At 36.8% G+C, this 8,645-nt stretch overlaps 1 protein-coding gene across 1 annotated transcript in view; it reads right to left on the bottom strand.

Annotated features, from left to right (window-relative positions):
- The window catches only part of Sema3a (semaphorin 3A), a 540,175-nt gene that overhangs the window by 433,798 nt on the left and 97,732 nt on the right, over positions 1–8,645 (bottom strand). The gene's annotated exons all lie outside the window — the stretch shown is intronic.

Here is an 8,645-nt window from a genome sequence, read left to right as displayed (position 1 = left end):
TATATATAAAGTCTTATAGCACTTAATTGTGTCCCCAGATGTCTTTCAGTATGGGTCCATACACTGGAGCCAGGTTAACATACACAAGACACATTCTTGAAAAAGACCGATGCAACTCTTCCTAGCAGCCATTGCCAATAGTTCCTCAGATAGGGCTGGGGTTTCTTACCCACTTCCACTCACCTGTGCTGTGTTTTTGCTGGTTTGAGCTTGCATGGGATTTGTATATGCTGTCTCCATTCTTGTGAGTTTATATGAGTAAGTAACCAGTTGTCTGGAAAACCCTATTTCCTTTGGTCATCCACCACCTCTGGCTGCTCTCTGACTATATTTATGCCCCATTTTATACAAGATCCCTGAGCTTTAGACCGAAGAAGGTTTATATAGGTGTTCTAGCCTCAGATAAGTACTCTGCAGCCTCTTGTTTCTTGCATGTTGGCCTGTGTGTGAATTTCTAGGTTCATCACTGTTTGTTGCATAAGGAATCTTCTCTGGTGAGAGTTGAAAGATTCATAAATATATGAATATGACAGTAAGCCATTAGAACTTAGTTTAATGCTATAATTATGTAGTAGAATTCTAGTAGTAGGCTCTCCCCTATGCCCTGTGATTTCTGAAGCATCAGATTCTAGGCCTGATATCAATGTCAGGTGTGGGTTTCATCCTATGAACCAGACCTTAAATCCAATTAGAAATTGGTTGGTCACTCCTATAAACTTCATGTCTCACTGTTGCACTGGGGGGCATATCCTTCTAGGTCATTTGTTGTGGTTCACAGAATTCATAGCCTGAAAGACTGATAATTTTTTTTTCTTTCAGTAGTTGCACAGCACCTTTTGGCACTATGAAAGAAAGCTGGCCAGTAGAGATGAGGCTTTGAAGTCGTATTGTGGAGTCCTGCATGAGCAATGGCCAGTAGTGTGTGAGGGTCTATGGGACCTCTGATCAACAACTTCAAGAAAGAGAGTATATTCTAGTGGGGTTCTATTTTGCTAGCCTATGGTGTCTAGGGGGGCAATGTCCCATTATATAAAGAAACTCTGTTTAATTCCCTTTTATTATAATGTATATGTATATACTTTAAGAACTTTCTATAGTGGTAGGTTTCCATATGGGTTTTATTAAAAAATGTTGTAATCACTCCCCACACTCCCTCCTATGCCCTGCCCTTCCATTCCCAGTCCATTTAACCTACCTACTTTATTATTCTCCTTTCCCATTTTGTATCACTGTCAAATTTAGCCCATCTTTTAAAAATGAAAGAACTGCTAGAGGCATTACCATCCCTGATCTCAAATTTTACTATAGAGCTATAGTAATAAAAACAGCATGGTACTGGCATAAAAGCAGACACATCTATCAGTGGACTAGAATGAGGATCCATATTTAAGTCCACACCCACAGCCACTTGATTTTTGACAAAGGACCCAAAAATATATACCAGAGGAAAGACAGAATGTTCAATAAATGGTGCTAGTCAGACTGGATAGCGGCATTTAAAAGAATGACATCAGATCCATAACTCTCACAATGCACAAATGTCAACTGGATCAAGAATTTCAACACAAGCCAATACCTTAAATCAGATAGAGGAGAAAGTAGAGAATACATAGATGCTCATAGGCAGGAAAGGACTTCCTGAACTGAACTCCTTGAGTGTAAGCATTAGTCCAAAAATTGGCAAATGGAACCTAATGAAACTAAAAATGCTCTGTACATCAAATGACTGGTTATGCATTTATGAATTTCAAAGTGACACAGTAAATGAAAATTAAGAGATGAATTTCACCTCAAAATTTCTAAATGGGATCCTGGGAGATGGAAGTATGAGGCCCTGAGTTTAGATTCCCCGAACCCACATAAAATTAAGTTCATGTGGCTTTGCCATCCCAGTGCACCTTTGAGAATCGCTGAAGCACATGGGCCAAATAACCTTGTGGATATGGCTGCCAATGCCAAGAAATTTTATCTCAAAGTGGAAGGAGAGGATTAACACCTATGGCTGTCTTGTGAGTTCCACATGCTTCAATGACACATGTATATCTGCTCACTTGCATACACATTTGCACATTGAACACATACAACAAGACAAATATATACACATATAGGTATAACTTTATTTAAATTATTACTTTCATTGCTCCAAATGATCTAAGAGTAGTTAAATATGCAAATTGGCCAGCTACACTGATAGGAACAAAAGATCATCATGAATCATACCTTCAAAATGGTCACAGTTTCATTTGCATAATTAAATTGGACAATGTTTTTGAGTTCTACTTTGGGGTTCCCTTACATAAGATACAGGAAAACTCCAAGATAATTATTCACAGAGACCCATGGTCTTATCATTCTAGGCACAAGGTTTTTCAGATAGTGCAAAGGTGAGGATATTTTGACAAAGGTTATGTATAAGCTCATGGGTTTGACATGTGCATGAGGGTATCTTTTACAGCTATGAAAAAATAATAAGTTAGTGATTGAAAGTAACCTTAATTTAGTACATAACAATTCTACAGTCAGAAGTCACTCCTTGAAATGAAATGGATGATGGGTCAGCAAAGCTGACTTCCTTACTGGAGGTAGTAGAGTACCCAGTCCTTTGCATTTTCTAGTTTCCACAGACTCTATCCAGTCCCTATGCAAAACTCTCATTTCAGGAGACAAGGACTAGAACCGTACCTTGACAACTTTGAGGAAAGGCAGTCTGTTTTTAAGACCTTATGCCATTAGTTTGGATTTACCTGGAAAATCTATGGTGACCTTTCTATCTCCATTGATTAACTGCAAAGATATCCAAAAGTGTATCAAGGAAAATCATTTGAAACATACAGACATAATATTTTCTAAAATCCACTGTTAACATTTTATTTCAGGCTATAACAGAATCAAATTTAAATGAGTGAAAGTGAGAACTTATTCACTGATGCAAATAATTTCTTAAGGTAAATAAGAAGTGATATAATTGTAACTTCGGCAAATTATCTATATTGTGATCAAATAGAACATACTGCATTTGCCCTTCCATGTTATAAATGGCATATTAGCTATTTTATAGAATAAAACAATAGACTCTCATAAACTATTCTGTAATAAATAGTGCATTTGTAGAAAGTTTATTATCATGAATGAGGTTAAATTTTTTACCTCTAAATCTGTTGCGACTTTGATACATTTAAAGACAAATTATCATAAGTACATTCCTTTGTTGACCTGGAATGCTGAGCTCTTTAAGAAAAAATATTAGGTTTCAAAATGCTTAGTGTTAGACTCTATCATGAATTATTTAAGAGATTAGACTCATCTTTGCCTGGGCCTCACAGGTTTGGCTAAAGCACAGGTTCCTTCCCTTCCATGTCAGTCAATTTAGAGTACTTGGAAACTTCATTAATCATTTCTTGGAGGGCACTTCTAGGACACAACTGTCTCAGTTACAAATAGGGTCATATGAAAGTTAATGAGTCCTTTAAATAACTCATTGGTTCCTTGTTCCATTTATTTTTTTGAAGAGGTTAGAGAAGTGATCACTCTTCTAAGACATCAAAAAATTTAAAATAATCACCTAGAGATTTCACATTATTATGACTTTCTCCAAAAGTGTTAAATTTTCTTTTAGGTCTATGATTATAGAGCCCCAGAGCTAGACAATAATTCTAATAATGTTTCATTTCATAATAATTTGTGAAAACAAAATTAAATAAATATGAATATGTAAAAACATTACTCAAACTTGTTTTCTATATCTAAAAACAAAGTGATATTGTCTCTCCATAATTTATATTAAATAAATTTACAGTGTAAGTCAAAAAGGTAAGTTTATGTAACTTAAAAATAAAACCCAGAGTCATATCACAAAAAGGGCTTATTTCTCATCTTCACAAGAGCATTGTGTACTGTGGAGCCACAGGACACTCCACGCCATTATTTTCTCTTCAATAAATCATTGATTCAGGCTTCTTCCACTATATGACTACTCTATCTCACCTCTCCACTCTCCCTTCTCCCTCTGCCTTGCCCCCACCCCTTCCCTGTCTTCTTCTGATTGGGCTTCATATATCCAAGAGAGGAGTGGAACTCCCCATGCAGCTGAGAATGGTCTTGAACTTTGAACCCTCTGCTTCTACCTCCCAAGTGCTGGGACGATAAGTATCACCACCAAATATGATTTCATTTGGTGCTAAAGCTTGAGCCCAGGATTCCTGCATGCTAAGTATTCAATTCATCAGTCCACTCTGTCCTCTGAATACAGCCTTCATTGTTACTAATTTAGAGCATTTGGAAAACACAATAAAATCTAACTTCTCCTGGCCTGTAAATTAGATGTCACTTTTGCTTTACTGAAAAAGAAAAGATTTGGCCCCTCCTATCCTCTGAAGCAAGCAAATTTAGAGAGTTAATAGATTTAGATATTATTTGGGAGCTACCTGAGTCACTAAAACATTTTTATTCCATTACGAAACATACTATTCTGTGAGATGATGAAAAGCATGGACCCATTGATGCTTATGGGTTTCTAGCACTTTAGCCAATATGCAATGCTTCCATATCAGATTCGGATGTCACTACTTTACACTGGGCCATATAAATCATAAAGACGAGCCAATGTAAACTCCCTTCCTCAACACACATAAATACATTTACTCTAACTCTCAATACAAATGAACGGAAACTAAACAGCAATCAAAGAATGTGTAACATAAAATGACACTATATAGACTTTTTGGGTCTATGAGCAGTCAATATGGGTTGCTCATGACATTGAAGGCTTTGCTTTGCTTGGCTCTGGACTCTATCAGTCTCTATGCATTGTTCCTTGTAGTTCCCATCTTCATTCCTACGGAAGCTGTTCCTAATGTCTTAAATTTCCTGCACCGATGTGATATTAGGATTGGGGAATATCCTCTACCTGAACTCTTAGGAGTTTTCCCAGCTACCTTCTTGTCATAGAAACTTTGGGGAGTTGGAGTACTGTGTAATCTATTTTTCACAGCTCTTTTTTTTTTTTTTGAGGGGTCAAAAAGTCATGGTTTCATTGCCAGTACAACTTTTAAACACACTGTAATCTTTAATTCCAAATGTCTGTGTATCTACATACCCCCTACCCAGCACTATCTTTTTTTGTGTCTCTAATACTGCATTCCATTACTCACTATCTCAATAGAAAACAATTGTGCAGAAGGTGTCTGATCTTCCCAGTAAAACCATACATGTAATCTGATTTTTGGTCTAATCCTTCATACCCAGTTATTGAAAGCCAGCCTCTTAATCTGCTCTTTGCTTTAAGGCATTTTATTCAATTTTAAATACAGTATCAAACCCTTATTTGTAATTTTTTCTTCTTGCTATTTATTAGATTAACAAAGTGATATTTTCAAAGCACTGATTAGCTCAGTTCTGAAATCTTCCTTCCCCTTTTATTTGTATGTGTGTCCAAGCTAATCAACTCTATTCTGAGCCAATTTCTTTATGTTATGTCTTGCCACAAGAATTTATAGCAAATCACAGATATTATTATCATCATGCTTTCCAACTATAGTCACAGATCTGTTGTTCCCATTTTCCTAAGGAAATTTGTATTATTATAATATAATTTTTATATTATAGGGAGTGAATCTTATCTTTCCAAAGCTCTCAACACCATTTCCTTTCATCTTACACACAGCCAATGACTGCTCTTCATGTTTATAACAATAACATATCACTTTTGATACCAGTCTGTACAAGAGTCAAGAGAAGGTGAATTAGACAGAGTGAAAGAGAAGATACCCACAATTCGGTGCTCAAAGCAACAGAAGCTTATTTCTGATTTATTCTACATCCATTACATGTTTAAGCAGCTTCAGGCACTTCACAGACATGACCCATACTGTCTTGGTGTTCCGGGTCCACAACACCAATCCTTAAAGTTATTACCACTTCAAGATGTAGAGTGAAGAAAGAAGCCTGAGATTGTCTCTGTTTTAGCCCAGAGTAGAAACCCATGATAGTTCTCACATTTTATCTTTTAAAACAGATACATTTTCAGGGGCTGGAGACATGGCTCAGCAGTTAACAGGACTGGCTGTTCCTGCAGAAAACCCAGGTTCAGGTCCCAGCACAAACATGTAGAATAGCAACCATCTTTAACTCTAGCTCCAGGGAATCTGGCTCCCTCTTCTGACCTCCATGGCCATGGCACAACACAGATGCACTTACATACATGCAGGCATTACACTCATATACATAAAACAAAATAAAAATAATAAATAAAATATTAAAAATAAAACAATTACATTATGTAAAATATTTGTGAAGGTACCCAAAAATAAAAAGACAGTGTAGAATATTTAGTGAGTTTTATTCTCTGCAATAAGAGTGACACTCTTCATAAATTAACTCTCTTAAATCTTAGTAGAAATAATGTTGGAATATACTAATGTATTTAAAAACAGAAAATAAGTCTTCACAAATTGTAACAGAAATGCAATGCATTTCAATAGTTATAAGTGTAGTCAGTTTTGACTTACTAGGTATATAATCTAGGTCCCAGGGAGGATAGTTAAGATAATTAAAAAGGAGAGGTAGATTAATTGTACTCAAGTAAGTTTAGGTAAAACATAACTTAAAAAACATTTAAATTGTTAAAAAAGGAAAACACAAAATATTAGTATGGTATTTGTTCAACATTAACATCAGCATTTTAACTTTATTTTATTTAAATTTGTTTATTTATGTTATATGAGAGAGAGTGAGCAAGCCTGTGCATGCCTGTGTAAGTTTATGTACCCAACTTATGTGTAGGTGCTCATGGAGGCCAGAAGAGTGTATCAGATTCCCCATATCTCGAATAACAGGTGGTTATGAAGTGTCTGATATAGGTGGTGGGTTACTGTACACATATCCCCTGCAAGAGCAGCAAGCACACTTAACCACTGAATCATTTTTCCATCGTAAGCTTCAATTTAAAAATACATTGCATTAACATTTTTTTCCTCCCATAAAAATAATATAGAGTACCCACAGTGAACCAGATAGCTTCAGTTGTCAACTTTGGCAGACCTGAGAAATAGGAGCCTCAATTGGGGAATTTTCTCTATCAGATCGGCCTATGCACATGTCCATGAGGCTTTTTCTTGATTACTGTTAAATGAGGGAGGGCCCAGCCCATTGTGGGCAACATCATCAGTGGGCAAGTGGGTCTGGGTTATATAAAGGAGGCTGAGCACAGACCCAAAGGAACAAGCTGGTAAACATTCCTTCAGATTTCTGTCTCTAGATTCCTTCCCTGCTTAAATTGCTTCCTTGGCTTCATAGGATAAACTGTGATCTAGGACATGTAAGCCAAATATACTGCCTCCCACCACCAAGTTGTTTTTGGTCAGAGTGTTTTATGACAGCAAAAGAAAAATAACTAAGTGAAGTAACAGAGACTCAGAAAAATAAATGACATATGTTCTCCCTCATATGTGACTCCTAGCACCAAATCCTTTTAAATTGCATGTCCTTTTAATAATATGATGATATGCAGCAGTCCCTTCTGCATGAAATAACTACCATCATTGCGATTTCGGGTGAGCGATCGCTAAATATAGTCACAATTGGGCTTGTTGACAGTTGAGTTGTGCTCATTCATTAAAGGAGTGCCAAACTGGGTCACTGGACCCTCACCTGAATATCCAGCCACTCTTCCCAGCCTACTAGTCTAGCCTAGAAGATAAAAGAAAAATAAGGAAGAACCCAATAGAGGGATGCTTTTGGAAGCCCTTGTCAAGAAACTTCAATGGACTATTTCTCATTCACATTTCCCTTTCATGATTCAAAGAATTTATTCTCCCCTTAAAGACAAAAGTTATGCAATTTGGGAGTCTTTTAGATAGACCAACTGAAGGGGTACTCCGGTTGCCTCACCCTGCATCCCTGCTGAGCATGGAAGAAGCCAGAGCACTCAGCGTCCCTATTCTCTATTTGCAATTTGGGTAACCCCTTCAGAGGATGGTGTGATAAGAACAGCTGACCCTCCTAAAACAAAGACCTCTAGATAGGCTGACTAGATTCACCAGAAAGGCAAGTAATGGGGAAGGGATGGGGGTGCCAACAACACAGCAGACAGTAGCAGGGATATCAGAGTATAAGGGTTCTAGTGGGGGGAGGGAGGTTATGGGAGGGTGCCACCTGGGAAGTGGGTGTATAGCCAAATAAGATGGTTTGGGATGTTCTGTGTGATATGCACACATACAAAAAAATCAGCAAATTTTTTAAAAATGTAAAATCAACAAATTTTTAAAAATGTGTTATATTTGAGGAGGAAGCATGGAAATTTACGTCATGCTAATTAGTAGAGGTGATAAACATTACAATTGAAATCTACCCGATGGCTTTATAGACATACACAGCCGCCAAGGATCCAAGTACAACCAATTATGACTAGTATTAATCAGATACATACAGATTAGAGACTCATGCACCAACATCTCAGTTTTAGTAGCAAAAACAATGAGTCTTTCTGCAAGGAATAATATATTCTAAAATGAAATGGAGATCTTTTTTAAAGGTTAAAAAACTCATTCAGTTTTATTTCTTACAGGGCCTATGCTGAGAACAATATTGTATAACTGTATTAACTCAACTGTGAACCTAGAAACTTGCACCCCCCTTGTGAAAGAGAA

Source organism: Nannospalax galili, unplaced genomic scaffold, assembly GCF_000622305.1.
Source record: "Nannospalax galili isolate Female #2095 unplaced genomic scaffold, S.galili_v1.0 scaffold639, whole genome shotgun sequence".
NCBI lineage: Eukaryota > Metazoa > Chordata > Mammalia > Rodentia > Spalacidae > Nannospalax > Nannospalax galili.
Note: the sequence above shows the minus strand (reverse complement) of the source record. Positions and strands in the feature narration are given on the sequence as shown.